The 15,827-nt window shown below is 42.5% G+C and overlaps 1 protein-coding gene across 2 annotated transcripts in view; it reads left to right on the plus strand.

Annotated features, from left to right (window-relative positions):
- The first annotated feature begins 13,551 nt into the window (after nt 1-13,551).
- ANXA2 (annexin A2) overlaps nt 13,552-15,827 on the plus strand; it is a 45,040-nt gene continuing 42,764 nt past the window's right edge. Inside the window, exon 1 of one of the 2 annotated variants that reach the window (XM_082733780.1) lies at nt 13,552-14,366. The gene's annotated coding sequence lies outside the window, so the exon portion shown is untranslated. Of the gene's footprint in view, nt 14,569-15,827 lie in introns of both variants that reach the window. The other variant, XM_082733781.1, reaches the window with a different exon arrangement.

Here is a 15,827-nt window from a genome sequence, read left to right on the forward strand (position 1 = left end):
TAATCTACAAGCTCATGCTGGCATAAATGAATAAATGAGGAAGATGGAAATATTTTGTTCTACAGTAGATTGTCAACCAATAACTCCAGAAGGAATGATGGAATTCGAAAAATCAACTTGCAGTCATTATAGAGAGAATTACTTAGCTGAGAATCCTCAAAGGATGCTAAATATGGTAGGTGAAAATTTGATGGCAAATAGGAATATTCACACAGCCTTTTTTTTTTTTTTTAAGATTTTAAAAATTTATTTGAGAGAGAGCACAAGCAGGGAGGAGAGGTAGAGGGAGAAGATTCCCCACTGAGCAGGACTCCATCCCAGGGTCGTGGCATCATGACCTGAGCTAAAGGCAGACGCTTAATTGACTAAGCCACCCAGGCACTCTGTAATATTCACATAGTCTTATTAAAGAATCTCCCTAGGAGATAGCTATTAGGTATAATATACTTTTTTGTATACTTAATCCAGAAGAAATCTGGCAGAAACTACCTTAACTAAATGATTAAAACTAGTATCACCAGTAATAAGACAAATGAACAATGTGTGTTTCCTTCAATGCACCAAGAAAAGCACATTACTTAGGTGGTATATTACTCTCTGACTCACCCATTGTTACTCTATTTCAGAACAACAAAGGATGTACAAATTCAGATTAAACAATCTGAAAGATACCATATTTCAAAACCTCTTGAAAACATTCTACATGGCAGCCAAAACTTGTCTGGACAAACCTGTTACTCTTTCTGGTATGGCCAAAAAAAAAAAAAAAAAAAGCCTTTTCTTTCAAACAACTTTTGAGGTCTCATCATCTACAGGTAATGTTCTCCAATGCCAAGTTAATTTAAGTCATCCAGTTTTTCAAGTTGGTCTTTCAACCACTGCCCAACTTAGGCTCTGGAAATAAACTGTAGGGGTTTTTGGTTTAACCTGTTAGATAGACTCCAAATAAGTAAAGAGGATGTTGCATCCAGAGACAGTCTTACTGACTGCATTTTTCTCCATGAGATATTTAAATTTGCTCCTGAAATTTTCAACCCAAAGTGAGAAATGAGTCCAGGATAAATGATCAAGTGATTGCAGTCTGTTTAGAGTTAACATTTCTAGACAACTAAGACATAGAATGTGTTTTATATTTAACTATTTAGTCATGGGTCCTAACAATATGCAAACAGCAGTTTTACTAATGTGAAAAAGAAATAATGGAATACAATTTACAAGTATAATGTCTGCCCTCTGTCTCATGAAAAGTGATGCAGATTATAGTTTCCCAAGTCCCACAACGGGCAGCTGGAAGTGGTCTCTGTCCAATTCCAAAATGCAATCTTGTAGAATTGCAAAATGAGTTCTTCTGAGTTCAGGAGGAGAGTGAGGGAGACTGAAATCACAGTGCGCGAGGCTTGAATGTTTCTGTACATGGGTGCATGTTGGGAGACTGATAAAGTGGTGGGTCAGTCCCTAATTCAGTTTGGCTTTTTTTTAATGCTACACTCTAGTGCCTGAAAACTTTTACTCTTAAGGAGAAAGGACTGTGTAACTTACTAAGTGCCTAAGGCCAAAATGTCATTTTGCATATAAGGGAGAGCTGAGTTAGCTGTCAGCCAAGTCTTCTGTCTCCCATGAGCCTGTGCTAGAGTTAATTCACATCCAGCAGTTGGGGAAGGCTTTAGAATGTTAAGACTGTCTGCTATAACTTGGAGAGAATTATGAGAGGTTGAGTCTCAGAAGTAGGCAGCCCAGATTTGGAGTTTAATGGAAGAGGCATGCGGTTGGGTAGAGGGTGGGAAGTAGGGAGTATGGGGTCTCAACTCCTCCATTTGCTAAGACCATATCTCTCCCTTCTTTGCTCTTTGGTCTTTTCATCTGTAAAATGCAGATACGTATACCTTGCTAGCATACTCTATAGGCTCTATTGACTTTCCAGTAAATAATGGATATAAAAGTTCTTTTTAAACTGCAAGTCCTTGGGGGCACCTGGGTGGCCCAGTGGGTTGGACCTTTGCTTTTGGCTCAAGTCGTGATCTTGGGGTCCTGGGATCGAGCACCACCTCAGGCTCTCTGCTCAGCAGGGAGCCTACTTCCCCCTTTCTCTCTCTGCCTGCATGTGAGCTCTGTCTGTCAAATAAATAAACCAAATAAATAAATAAATAAATAAATAAACTGCGAGTCCTTGTGTAAATGTGAGGTATTTTCAGATCAAATCAACGAGTAATGTCATCTGAGCTAAAACTTGAAAGGAGTTTGCCAGATTGGAAGGGAAATTACAAGCTCAGGGACAAAACATAGTCAATGTTCAGAGGTGCAAACATGCATAGAATGTTGGAAGGGCAGATCATCGGTGCAGCTAAGACATAACCAGTGTGCCTCTGGGCACAGTGCTGGGGAGAACTTGTCACTAAAAAGCTGTGACTGACTTAGAGACTGTAGCATTGTCTTGAGGTGGGGAGTGAGGAGAAGCTTGTTGATGGGGGGTAATAATAAGAGATGGACAACATGGTTAAACTAACATAATGGAAACCATGGCAATGTAAAATATGTAGGCTGGATTGGGGGGCAGAATGGAAACTAGGAAAGTCTGAAAGCAGGGAGATCAGGTTAGTCTATTTTTCAATCTAAACCAAAGCTTCTAGTGATCCATCTTACTTGGCCATCCGTCACTTCTGTTCTTCAGTACCAAATAATGCCTGCCACATATGTGAGAATGTGGTCAAGCCTGTGAGATAGAAGGTGCCCATTGTTAATCTTCTAGAGTTGGACAAGTCAGAAATGGAATGATAAATACTGCAGACCCTCATGTAAGTTAGGTCAAGTGCCTTTCCTCCCTCCATAGCCCAAAGTTAAATGGAGTAAGGGTTCCTTTGCAAAAATTGTTCTTTGGGGAATTAAACTATGATTAAATTATCATTTGGAAGCACACTCTAAATCTGGAAAAAAGGTTGGTATCCTCCCAAGTAAGTCACTTAAAAAAGGATAGTTAACTCTTTAAATGTCACTTTTACCTAGTTGTTCTCTTTCCTAACCTTTTAAAACTTGGGCTCTGGGGTATAAGAAGGAAAAATAAAATGAGCCAAGTAGCTGAGCCCAGAAGCCCAAACTGAAACCTAATTTGCCTCCCTTCAGAGATTTGAGGGTCAGAGTAAGTCATGCCATGAGCTCCTCGCCAGAATATTTTAATGTTTGTGTTAATTATGTTTAGAAGTTTGAAATGAATACTATAGCTTTGAATGAGAAAACTGGCTTACCCAGTTAAGACGAAATGTGTAGACCAGCATTGCCAGCCCATGTGGGTCTCAGGGCCTGTCTCCTGCCCCTCATTCCTTTTCAGTTTGATATCTGAAAAGGGTATAAAGGCTTCCTGTATTTTTTTCCTCACAGTACAGAGCAGGTAGTTTTATTATGTACATAACTTACTAGCAGACTAGTTTGTGAAGACCTAACAGAAGCAGTGTTAATGACTCTGAGAAAGGATTTCTGTTTATGAAGGAAGAGTAATTCCCACTCCAGGAGAGTGGACAGCCTTTGTGAGGAGTGGCTGGCAAGGGTCTCTAGACACACTCTACAACTGCTAACTCTGTGGCTTTTCCTTTTTCCTCTTCAGCTGTGTGGGTTCATGTCTAAGTTTGTTCCACTTATCCAGAATACTCAACAATACCACTGGGTCTGAAAAGGGACTGAGGTGTTAATCCATTTTGATAGAGACCTACATGATGCTGATGCCATTCATGGGAAACTATAACCAACTTGGTTGGCTATTTCCTTGGCCATAGAGTATAGGTTTTTGAAACTCTTTTTGATGTGTAAGTACCTCATCTGTAGGTATGTCATTATTGAAAATTCCATTTCAGTTCATTCTACTTTTGGATATTTTCACCAAAAAAAAAAAAAAAAACCCTTTAAATTGTATTACATTATTTTGAATATTTAAAGAACTTGGTTGGACTGATATTTACATCAGACATCATATCAAAATGATCAAACTTCCCTAAAACCAGAAAATCAATACTGTTGATTCCATCAAACAGTATAATCAAATGAGGCCCTATTCATGGCTTCATGTATTTTTTTTAATATTTTATTTGTTTATTTGACAGAGAGCTAGAGAGAGAGCACAAGTAAGCAGAGCGGCAGGGAGAGGGGGAGAGAGAGAAGCAGGCTCTCTGCTGAGCAGGAAGCCCGATGTGGGGCTCGATCCCAGGACCCTGAGATCATGACCTGAACCGAAGACAGCCGCTTAACCAACTGAGCCACCTGGGTGCCCCACTTCATGTATTTTTAACCCCTGTTGAAACTCCTACTATCCTCTGCCCACTTAGTCACGAGCCTTGGCTCAGAATGACCTTTAGCAGTTGCTTAGAACTCCTCTTGTTTAACCAAGATTTGCCTTAGGCTCTGAGGGAAATAAGTAGAGGAGTTCCAAAAATATTCTCAAGTTTTCACATGAGTAGCATTAATCAAATAATATATCTTCTCCAGTAACTATTCCTATTTACCTCTTTTTATACTGGAGTGGCTTGTTTAAAACAAAACAAAATAAAACAAAAAACAGTCACACCTCTACACTGACACTGTCCATGGATATAGAATACATTGGTGTATGTTACATTTCCTCTTGAATGGTTTCACAATGACTTCAGATAGCTATGAGTAACAATGCATTGGCCAAGACAGAATATCTTGCTTCCTTTCTCTAATGGTTCACTGCCCTTGAAAAAATTAGTCATTCTCTTATTGGGTTCCCCTGCACTTTGATTTTATTTCTGATACATTTATTGAATTACTTATTTACCTCTACTAGACCTTGAGGTCAGAGTTACCACGTTTTTGCCCATTAGGCATCTGCTGTACAGTCCTGCCCTAATGCCTAGCATATGATGAATACAGTGTTTGTTAAATTGAGTGCATTTGTCTTGATTTTTATAGTTAGGTACTAGCAGCTTTTTCAGAGACATGGGTGATCAAAACAATTTGGCATTTATCTGTACTATAGTAAGCATTTTACGAATTTCATAGATAAAGATGTGTAAAATGTTTGATGAACAAAAATGTTCATGTAAGTGAATTTAAAGAGGAGAGATCGAGGCACTGGATGTAATGACACCTCCTGGGAACAATTTCTGAGTTGGGAGTATTGTGAGCTATATATTTTTTTCATTCTCTTACACTCTTAGTAGTTTTTCTTAGATTCCTTCCTTTTGAGCTAAAACATAACCTGGATATTAGAGTTGTTTTCTTTACCCCACCCTAGTTGCTACAGCTGATGAATCATAGAAACCAGAGAAGGGAAAGACCAGTGAAGTCATCTGGTTCACCTCCAAATTAGGGAGTGGAGTCTTGGGATTTGGGAAAGACTAACCTCTCATTTAAAAAGAGAAAAGAAAAAACTGCAACTAGTGCTGCTTAGAGCAGCTCACCCATCTGTTCACCTTTTGGTTTTTGGTTTTGTTTTTTAAGATTTTATTTATTTATTTGACAGAGAGACATCACAAGTAGGCAGAGAGAGGGGGAAGCAGGCTCCCCACTGAGCAGAGAGCCCGATGCGGGGCTCAATCCCAGGACCCTGAGACCATGACCTGAGCTGAAGTCAAAGGCTTAACCCACTAAGGCACCCAGGCACCCCTTGCCTTTTGCTTAACAGTATCCTGAGCTCTACCCTATTAGAACACAATCAGGAACACTTTTCCAGAGCCCTAGAAGCACCAGATGCCAAAGTGTTAAGGAGTTGAACTAAAATTACCTGAGTAATAAAGTTGGATTATGAATCTTCCAAAGATTGTTTTAACAGAGTCTTAAAGAATTTAAAACTCTGTTTTAGCAAGACCTTACAAATGTAAGAGCTAGCAAAGAACTTGCAGATGATCTGGACTAACATGTGTAGTTCCCAGATGCAGAAACTAGGATGGAGATGGTAGGATATTACAGATAAGCCCGGGTCCAGACGATAGGCCTCTCAATCCATTTCTGTCTGTATCACAGTCGCCCAGTGTCCTCCCTCATAGTGCTCTCCTCTGTCGTCTCTCTCTCCTCCTCTTCCTACTCTTCTGGGTTGGTGTTTGAAGAAGTGGCACAGATGATTTACCGTCGGTAGCTGCTCTTCATGTCAAGGAAGCCTGACCCTCAAGTATCACATATCATTGGGCCACAGAGGGAAGCAGATGCCATCTCAGCTCCACCAGCAGCTGGTCTACCACACTCCTGGCTTCCCTTCTGCTAGCTTCTGTGCTGTTTCAGCTGCCAAACCTCCCCCATCCAGAGTCTGCTTTTGTACTTTGGACTTTTTAACCAGTCCTGGTGTCCTTTGCCCTCCCTTGGAACCCTGCTTAGCTCTCTCCCAGCTTCTTAATGTCTTCCCATAGCATCCTGACATACCGCTGGTCTCTTGGGTTACAAAACTGGCTCCATACTGCTTGCTATTTGCTAATGTCCTCTTACAGAGTGGGGAGGAATATTTGTACCCTATCAATAGTGGCGGCATTTGCATACATGTGTCCCCAGTGTAAATTTCCTTATCTAGTTACCTGAGTATATCACAGGTTCACAGTATTCAAAATCTAAACTCCTCTGCAGCATTAGAAATATTCAACTGTTTTCCTATAAGTTTTATTTTGGTAATATTCTACACAGATTTATTTACCTTATTTTTTTCCATTTTATTTATTTATTTTTATTTAGATTTTGTTAGTTAACATACAGTACGGTAGTGGTTCCTGGAGTAGAATTCAGTGATCCATTACTTAACATACAACACCTAGTGGTCTCCTCAAGAAGTGTCCTCTTTAACCCACATCATCCATCTAGCCCCTCCCCCACCCACCACCTTCCATCAACCCTGAGTTTGTTCTCTGTCATTAAGAGTCCCTTATGGCAGGGCGCCTGGGTGGCTCAGTGGGTTAAAGCCTCTGCCTTTGGCTCAGGTCATGATCCCAGGATTCTGGGATTGAGCCCGACATCGGGCTCTCTGCTCAGTGGGGAGCCTGCTTCCTCCTCTCTCTCTGCCTGCTTCTCTGCCTACTTATGATCTCTGTCTGTCAAATAAATAAATAAATAAATAAAAGCATCCCTTATGGCTTGTTTCTCCTCTCTCCTTTTTTTCCTTTTCCCTTTTCCTGTATGTTCATATGTTTTCTCTCTTAAATTCCTTGTAAGAATAAGATTATATGATACTTGTCTTTCTCTGACTGACTTATTTCACTTAGCATAGTATACTCTAGCTCCATCCATGATGTTGCAAATGGCAAGGTTTCATTCTTTTTGATGACTAAATTATATTCCATTATATATATATACACCACATTTTTTTAAAGATTTTATTTATTTATTTGACAGAGATCACAAGTAGGCAGAGAGGCAGACAGAGAGAGAGTAGGGGAAGCAGGTTCCCCGCTGAGCAGGGAGCCCAATGTGGGGCTTGACCCCAGGACGCCGGGACCATGACCTGAGCCAAAGGCAGAGATTTTAACCCACTGAGCATCCAGGTGCCCCATACCACATTTTCTTTGTCAATTCATCAGTCAGTGGACATTTGGGCTCGCTCCATAGTTTTGGCTATTGCGGACATTGCTGCTATAAATATTGGGGTGCATGTAACCCTTCAAGTTTGTATTTTTTTAATCCTTTGGGTAAATACATAGTAGTGAAATTGCTGGGTTATAGGGTAGCTCTATTTTTAACTTTTTGAGGAGCCTCCATACTGTTTTCCGGAGCAGCTGCACCAGTCTGCATTCCCACCAACAATGTAATAGGGTTCTCCTTTCTCCACATCCTTGCCAACACCTGTTTTTTCTTGTGTTGTTAATTTTAGCCATTCTGACAGGTGTGATGGTATCTTATGATGGTTTTTATTTGTATTTCCCTGATGATGAGTGATGCTGAGCATCTTTTCCTGTGTCTTAGACATCTGGATGTCGTGTCTGTTCCTGTCTTCTCCCATTTCTTAATGGGATTATTTGTTTTTTGGGTGTTGAGTTTGGTTAGTTCTCTATAGATTTTGGATACTAATTCTTTATCAGATATGTCATTTGCAAATATCTTCTCCTGTCCCATATGTTGCCCTTTAGTTTTGTTGATGGTTTCTTTTGCTGTGCAGAGCTATTTATCTAGATGAAGTCTCAGTGGTTCATTTTTGCTTTTGTTTCCCTTGCCTCCAGCGCCATGTCTAATAAGAAGTTGCTATGGCTGAGGTCAATGACAAGTGTTCTTATAAGAGACAGAAGAAGAGAAGGTCCAGAAACAGAGAAGAAGGCCACGTGAAGATGGGGAAAGATTGGAGTGATGCTGCAACAAGGAATATTGACAGCCACCAGAACCTGGAAGGGGCAAGGAAGGGTTTTTTCTTAGAGCCTCCAGAGGGAGTACGGCCTTGCTGATACATTGCTTTCATACTATTGCCTCTAGAATTGTAAGAGAATACATTTCTGTTGTTTTAAGTCATGAGGATTGTGGTAATTTGTTATGGCAGCCTTAGGAAACTAACACAGGGTACATGAGCATATATAGCATATTTGAAAAATGTTTATTATGTATTTATCCTTGATTTATAGTTTGGATGGGTATGGAATTCTAGTTGCAAAATAGTGACTTTATATTTATTTCCTGATACATTTGTAATTTGGCATTCCTCTGTAAATAAGAATTTTCCTTATCCCACTTTTTTTTTTTTTTTTTTTTTTTGTCATAGAGCATGCATGCATAAGCAGGGAGAGCAGCACGCTGAAGGAAAGCAGACTTCCTGATGAGCAAGGATCCCCATGCAGTACTTGATCCCAGGACCCTGGGATCATGACCTGAGCCAAAGGTAGATGCTTAACTGACTGAGCCACCCAAGCATCCCCTTATCCCATCTTTTGTCTGTTTTCTTAAACTACCCATTTAGACAATTCAAAGTAATGCAAAAAATTTCTATCATTATTCACTGTGATGCTCAGATTACCCCAAATTTTAACTAGGAGAGGCTCCTTCTAATTGGCTTTGTGTCTTTTCAGTAAGTTGTTTAACACAAAGATCACCATGTATTTTCTCTGCCCCATTTCTGGAACCAGCTCTTTCTCCTCTGAGAACTGTTTCATTTACTGGAGAATGGTATTTAGAAACTAAGATCTGAGTGTTGAATATAATGCCATTCTTATTTCTTACCCGTCATGTATGACCTTTCAAAATCTCTCAGATCTTTTAGGAATTGCTCCCTGTTTGTATCAGGTGTTCTGAAATTTCATGGTGATGGGCCTCAGGTTTGTTTATTTGATTGGTTGGTTGATTCTATTTATTGTGTCTTTCAGTCTAAAAACTTGTGGCCATTAGTTCTAGAAAACTGTCTTGAGTTATTTCTTGATGATTTTCTCCCTATAGTTTTACCTGTTTTTGTCTTTCTAGAACTCCTATTATTTGAATGTTGGATTTTACAAATAGTTCTTTTTCCTTTTCTGGTCAAGTTTTTAAATACCTGACATTGTTATATACTGGTTATATATAACAAGGCTCAAAGATATAGCATCTATACGGCTAGAGAGAGTCTAAACCATATAATGTAGAGGACTTGGGGCCAGCTTGTGTCTTACCGAAGAAGTGATGGTATGTGAAAAATATGGTGTGGTGGAAGAAGCAGTGAAAGGCAGGCTCAAAACCTCTAGCCTCAGGTCTGCCGTTTACTGGTCCAAGGGTTATGGTAGATTTGTCTGTACAAGTGGTTGCCAACAATTCCATCCACCCATGTCAATACATGTCGCTTCCTTTATGAAGAGGTGGAATCGTTTTTCCCTTCTCTCAAATCTAGGTTAAATGACTTGTTTTGACCAGTAGAATACAGAGGAAGTTTTGTGGGCCTGGCAGCTTCCACTTTCATTCCTGAAAGCTATCAACCACCTTGCTGTGGAGAGGATCTTTTGGATCTTCCAGACTCTATTTGAGTCTCCCTAGCCAATCCAAAATAGACCAGAGATGAGCTGACCCAGTGAACTCTGCCCTTTGCAGAATCATGAACATAGGGTTGTTGTTGTTGTTGTTTTATGCCTCTGAGATTTGGAAGTAGTTTATTTCCTAACAATAGTAACTGAAATTATTACCTGGATGTGGAGTATTGCTGTAACAAATACCTAAAAATAGAAGACATTGACCTTATTGCCAGGCAGTAATAGAGAGTAGATGATTAGTGGAGGTTGAAAGGGTGGTGAGGAAATTGCAGTAGGAGGTTGGAGGAATGGCAGCCTAGCTTATGCTTTGGCAGAATGTTTAATATTACCATTGCCTGGGATAACATGAATGATAGAAAATATGCCCCGTGAACTCTGAATCTAGCCAACGAGATTTCTTTTTTTTTTTTTTTTTAAAGATTTTATTTATTTATTTTGACAGAGAGATCACAGCAGTCAGAGAGGCAGACAGAGAGGGAGAGAGGGAAGCAGGCTCCCTGCTGAGCAGAGAGCCCGATGCGGGACTCGATCCCAGGACCCTGAGATCATGACCTGAGCCGAAGGCAGCGGCTTAATCCACTGAGCCACCCAGGCGCCCCTAGCCAACGAGATTTCTAGGCAGAATCCTGAAAATGCTAATATATAATATATATATAATAGGAGAAAAGTACACTAAAGAAAGATGTTTGGCTTTCAAGCAGAAATTGCTAGCTAGTGAAAGATTACAGAGTGAGAAATGGCCTCAGAATAAAGATCAAATTGTGTGTAGCTACAAAACCTTTTTTTTTTTTTTTTTTTTTAATTTTTAAAATTCCTCATAAGGGCACCAAGATGGCCTGGACAGTTAGGAGTCCAACTCTTGATTTCAGCTGGAGTAGGGTTCTTATGGGTCATGAGATTCAGTGCACCATTGTTGGTCTCTGGGTTCAGGGGAGTCTACTAGAGATGCTCTCTTTCCCTCTCCCTCTGCTCCTTTCCCCACAACTTCTGAGCACTCGCTCGCTCTGTCTCTCTCCAAAAAATCAATGAATTAATCTTTAAAAAAAAAAAAAAAAAAAGATTCCAGAGAGATTTAATGTGGTACTTTGAAGACCATCTCAGGTCTTCTAGGAATCTTATGTGCACAAAGTAGAGAAGTCTGTTTTTAGAAGGAATAATACATGGGAATTTTGGAGCATGGAGTTAAACCTCATTAAGATTTACAGAAAATCCATAATGTTTTTGAGAAAATTGTATTGGTTATAAATTTTTGGAGCATAGAATGAACCTCAGTAAGATTTATAGAAAATCCACATAGTTTTACAGATAATTGTGTGTGTTTTTTTTAAATAATCTTGTTAATGAAAGAATTGACAGTTTTGTTGGACACAGAAACAGGACAAAATGAAAAGTTTCTGGATCTTTGTGTTTCTACTGGCATGAAGCAGATTGCGAGAACTACTCAGCTACAAATATGGGTCATTCTTAAGGAAAAGGAGATATTTCAGACAGTAGTGAAGAGGTCAGAGGGCAAAGCCCAAAACTGATCAAACTTGAAGCAGGGATCCACAGACTACAACCCATAATGCCAATCCAGCCTGTCACTGTTTTTGTATAACCTATAAGCTAAGTGTCCTGGTAGCTTCAGCTTTTCTTCTTAAAGAGCCACACCATTACTGCTCTGGTGTAGAGATCAAGACTATTCCTCTCATCTTAAGGATGAGAGACTAAAGACAGGAAGGCCTAGCCTGCTCTCAGACATTCTAGCAGCTGATTCACAATGGTTAAACCCCTTTTGATCCTCCAACCCCATATGAGCTGCCCTACCCAACATCATGTGGAACACAGGCTATCCGCACTGAATCCTGTCCAGATTGCAAAATCATGAGCAGAGCAAATAAACGGTTATGTATGTTTCAACCACTAAATTTTGATAGTAACTTGATACATTGCAACAAGTAATTTGAGTGCATTATTTAATCTCTGGATTGGGCAGAAGACTTTAGTTGGGTTCCAGCTTCTCCATGTATAAAAACCAAGGATTAGACAAATTAATCTGAAAACTTCTCTCTGATCTAACATTCTATTACTCTGAATTATTCTATTATTCCATAATTTTTGTGAGTGCCTATTATTGCTAGCTAGTTACTATTAGCAGTGTTCAGATATGGTAGATGAAGTGTGAATAAAAACAGGCTTTAGAGGACAGCATGCAGAAGAGTAGACATAATCTGTGATCCATTGTAGTAGTAAACATTCTCCCCAGCTATGGGGGAAAAAGAAAAGAAAAAGAGAATCTTTGCACAAAGAGATTAAAAAGCTCTTTTATACTGGCAGAATTGGCCCCACATTCCTCAGATAGCAAACCATGACTTCTAATAGCTTCATTTTTATAACATCAGTGTAAAGTTCTGGAGCTTGAAGCAAACTGGCTATTTCACAGATGTGTATGTCTGAATTTGCTAGAGTCCCAAGATAAAACAACAACAACGTTCTTTTGGAGACCTGGTGAATTTTATGTAATGCGTATAATTTGAATTGAATCTTACCTTCTGTGAAGGGCCCACCACACACAAGTAGGAGTAAGAGGCTGTGCACCCTCCCCTGAAAAGAATAGAAGGGAGGCAGAAGCCTGTCCACCATAATAGGCAGCCTGTGTTCCCCTTCTGTTCCAAAATGTTCAGACAAGTGGGCAGATAAACATGATTTCTGCCTGTAAGTCTTCCAGCCTACATTTTTAAAAAAAGGATTTATTTACTTGACAGACAGAGATCACAAGTAGGCAGAGAGGCAGGCTGGATTGGGGGGGGGGGGGCTCCATCCCAGGATGATCCTGGGGTCATGACTTGAGCTGAAGATAGAGGCTTTAACCCACTGAGCCACCCAGGAGCCCCTCAGACCAAATTGAGCTATAAACATAAACCCCGGGGCTCCTAGGTAGCTCATCAGTGGAGCCAGCCCCCCTTGATCTCAATAGGGTTGTGAGTTTGAGCCCATATGTATAGACATTACTTAAAATCTTTCTTAAAAATGCAAATCAGAAATTGTATTAAAAGAGTTGGTTTATTTTCTGTGTGTTCTGATAGGGCCCATTATGTATCATTATAAGTGAACGGGTAACGGTGAGCTCAGGGCTGAACATCCAGAGACAAGCCCCCCCCCCCCTCCCCTGCCTTGTGGCGAGTTGGCTAGGTGACCGTGAGCGTGGCTAACAATGTCTTTTGGCTTTCCTTTAATTTTATGGTTCTCTGAAGTGAAATGATGCCCAACTAGAAGGTAAAAATAGGCCTCAAGATAGGAGGAAGGTTAAAACACATAAGCATCAGGATTAGAAGAGGAGCTTGCTCCCTGAAATGTGTGGAAGGAAGGAATTCAAAGGTTGCAGGGAGAGGTCTTCAGGATTCTTAGCCAAACACTCCTGCTAGTTTGAATTCTGCGTACAGTTTTGAGCAGTCACACACTAAAACTTGTTTGCTTACATGTTGCCGGTGTGGTTCGTGGAAATAGAGAAGGGAAGAAAAGCGAGAAACGAAGCAAAAATGAGCGGAAGGAGCTGGCAAAGAGGCTGCGAAAGAACGAGTTATGAAAGAAGGAAGGAAGGCAACTTCTTTGTTGAAACTTGAGGCTCAAAGCCGCCGCCTCCACCCAGCCCTGCCTGCCTGCCACGAGGACGCGCAGCACTGCCAGGGCGCGGGGTGCAGAGCGCGGGTGCGGGTGCGGGAGGCGTGGCGAGAAGCTGAGAGGACGGCGCTCCGGAAAAACGGGCTCCTCTCGGAGCCTGAGGGGGTGGGATCTTGGAGCCTGGCTTTGGCCTCCCACCCGTTTCTCTCATCCCAACCCTGGCTCCGGGCCTGGCTGCGTGCTGTAAGGCCCGGGCGAGCCAGTCTTCACAGGACCGGACCCAGCAGATCGCCCGCCCCACTCTCCTCCCGGGAACTGCTTGCTGGTCAGAGGTTAAGCTAATGTGTTTGCAGACGGTAACTGGGAGCTGGAACTGGATGCCAACAGCCCCTCCTCAGGGGAATCTCGATTTATGTTTCCTGGAACAATTCTTTCTCCCATTGCACCGACGCTTAAAAAAAAAATGACTTAACCAAGCTTACTTTGCTAATTTATTAGCCTAAATCAGGGTCTGAGAACTCGACGTGGTGCTAAAAAAGTAAAAGAAGGGAAGGGTGGAAGAAACGAGGCCGCTAATGGGCCTCTAGGAAGCCTCCACAGTGCTTTAATGGAGGGTTGGGCTGAGGGCGCGGGGGCTGCTCCCGCAGGTCGAGACTCAGAACGTTCCAGGGCGAGGCCGCCCCAGTGGGCGGGCGGGCCAGGGAGGGTGAGTCACCCTGACTCCGGGTGGGAGCAGCGGGCAGGGGGAGGCGGGGCGGGGCGGGCCTCCCTTCACAGCGAGGATGTGGCGGCTATAAAAGCCCCACCCAGGGCAGCCAGCTCTGCTCTACAACTGAGGACGCTCGCTGCTCTCGGCGCCCGGCCCAGGTAAGCGGGGTGCGCCCCGCCCTCCCGCTATGGCCCCGGGGCCACCGCGCTAGCGGGGCGGGGAGCAGCGGGAAGAGAGGAAGACTGCCTTACAAAGAGCCTTGGGCCACAGGAACCCGGGAGGCCGTCCAGGGAAGGGGGCTGGAGGGACGGTCCATACTGGGGTTCTGCGGAGAGCAGCGCTATAGCGCTGGTGGCCTGGGTAAGAGTGGCCTGGGTAAGAGTGAGGGGGACTGGTTGTGCTCTGGCGTTAGGCTTGCAAGGCAGAGGGAGGGGGGTGGGGCATCCCCCCCGAAGTGTTCCCAGAAAGCTGAGAGAGGGGTGCCGGGGAGGGGAACAGAGGAAGGCCCCACATTCCTGACGCGCTGGGCGCCAGGGTAGACAGGGTGTGGCTGCTCGGGTTGCCTTGGGTCTCGGGCTGAACAAGCTTGGGGGCAGTTCCCTCCACGTTGAACAAAAGCTTAACAGCCTTCTAGAAAGTAACCTCCCTCAGTTTTACTTTGTTTGAAAACAAAAACAAAAAAACCACAACCAAACCCGCATTTGTGGAACTTGTAGGACCATCTGGAGGGAAGCAGTGGTGGGGGTGGAATGAGAGGTGGGAGTTTGTAGGGGGTTGCTACCTTTCTCCCCAGTAAAACAAAACAAAAGGGGGAAAAAAAACCGTCAGCGCATTCCCTTTTGTCTAGATTATCTTTTAGGAGAACAACCTCTGATTTCAGCGTTATCTGGAGAGTTTCCCACTTGGTTGACCATTTTTGCGTCAGGAAGTGTCCCCCAGGGTTGGGGGGAGGGGAGGAAGAGGATCATCACTGACTTACTCCACAGGATGCAGTAGTGAGTCAGGAACGAGGGTGTAGAAAAGGGCGTCGCCCGGAGACTGCTCCTAGAGCTCTGAGGCAGGTCTCGGCCCTTGGTGTGGAGGGTTGGATTCCACCAACTGGGTGTTGAGAAGGTAGGAGGAGAACACCAATTTCCTTACCTGGGAAAGTAGCCTAAGGATGCCCATTCTTACCTCCACTTGCACAATTATTGTGGTAAACTTCGAAAAGCACGTTCTTTCAAAAATAAATATGTAAAAATAAATAAATAAATATGTAAAGCACACTGAAATCATTAGGTGCCATGCCACTGCAAATGGTCGCTTTTATGTTGAGTTGCTCTTAAGCTGTGAGTATTCTGAATCTGTGGAAGAGCAGTGGCTTCATGCGTGCACAATGGGTCTTTATCTAAAGCCTTAAGATCCTAGAGCCCGGGGTCTGGGCATTTGGCTCAGACTGACTGAATGGATCCTGTCCAGAAATATGTGGTACTGTGCTGGTCTGGAACTTGGTGGTTTGGAATGCAGAATGTACCTTCTCACTGAAACAGTATTTAAAGGTTTTTAGGTTCCCAGGTTAGCGCAGAAATTCTACTTGAGGTGCACGGTATCTAAGTACTATATTGATAGTACATGCTTAA

Source organism: Mustela nivalis (genome assembly GCF_964662115.1).
Source record: "Mustela nivalis genome assembly, chromosome: 6".
NCBI classification, from domain to species: Eukaryota; Metazoa; Chordata; class Mammalia; order Carnivora; family Mustelidae; genus Mustela; species Mustela nivalis.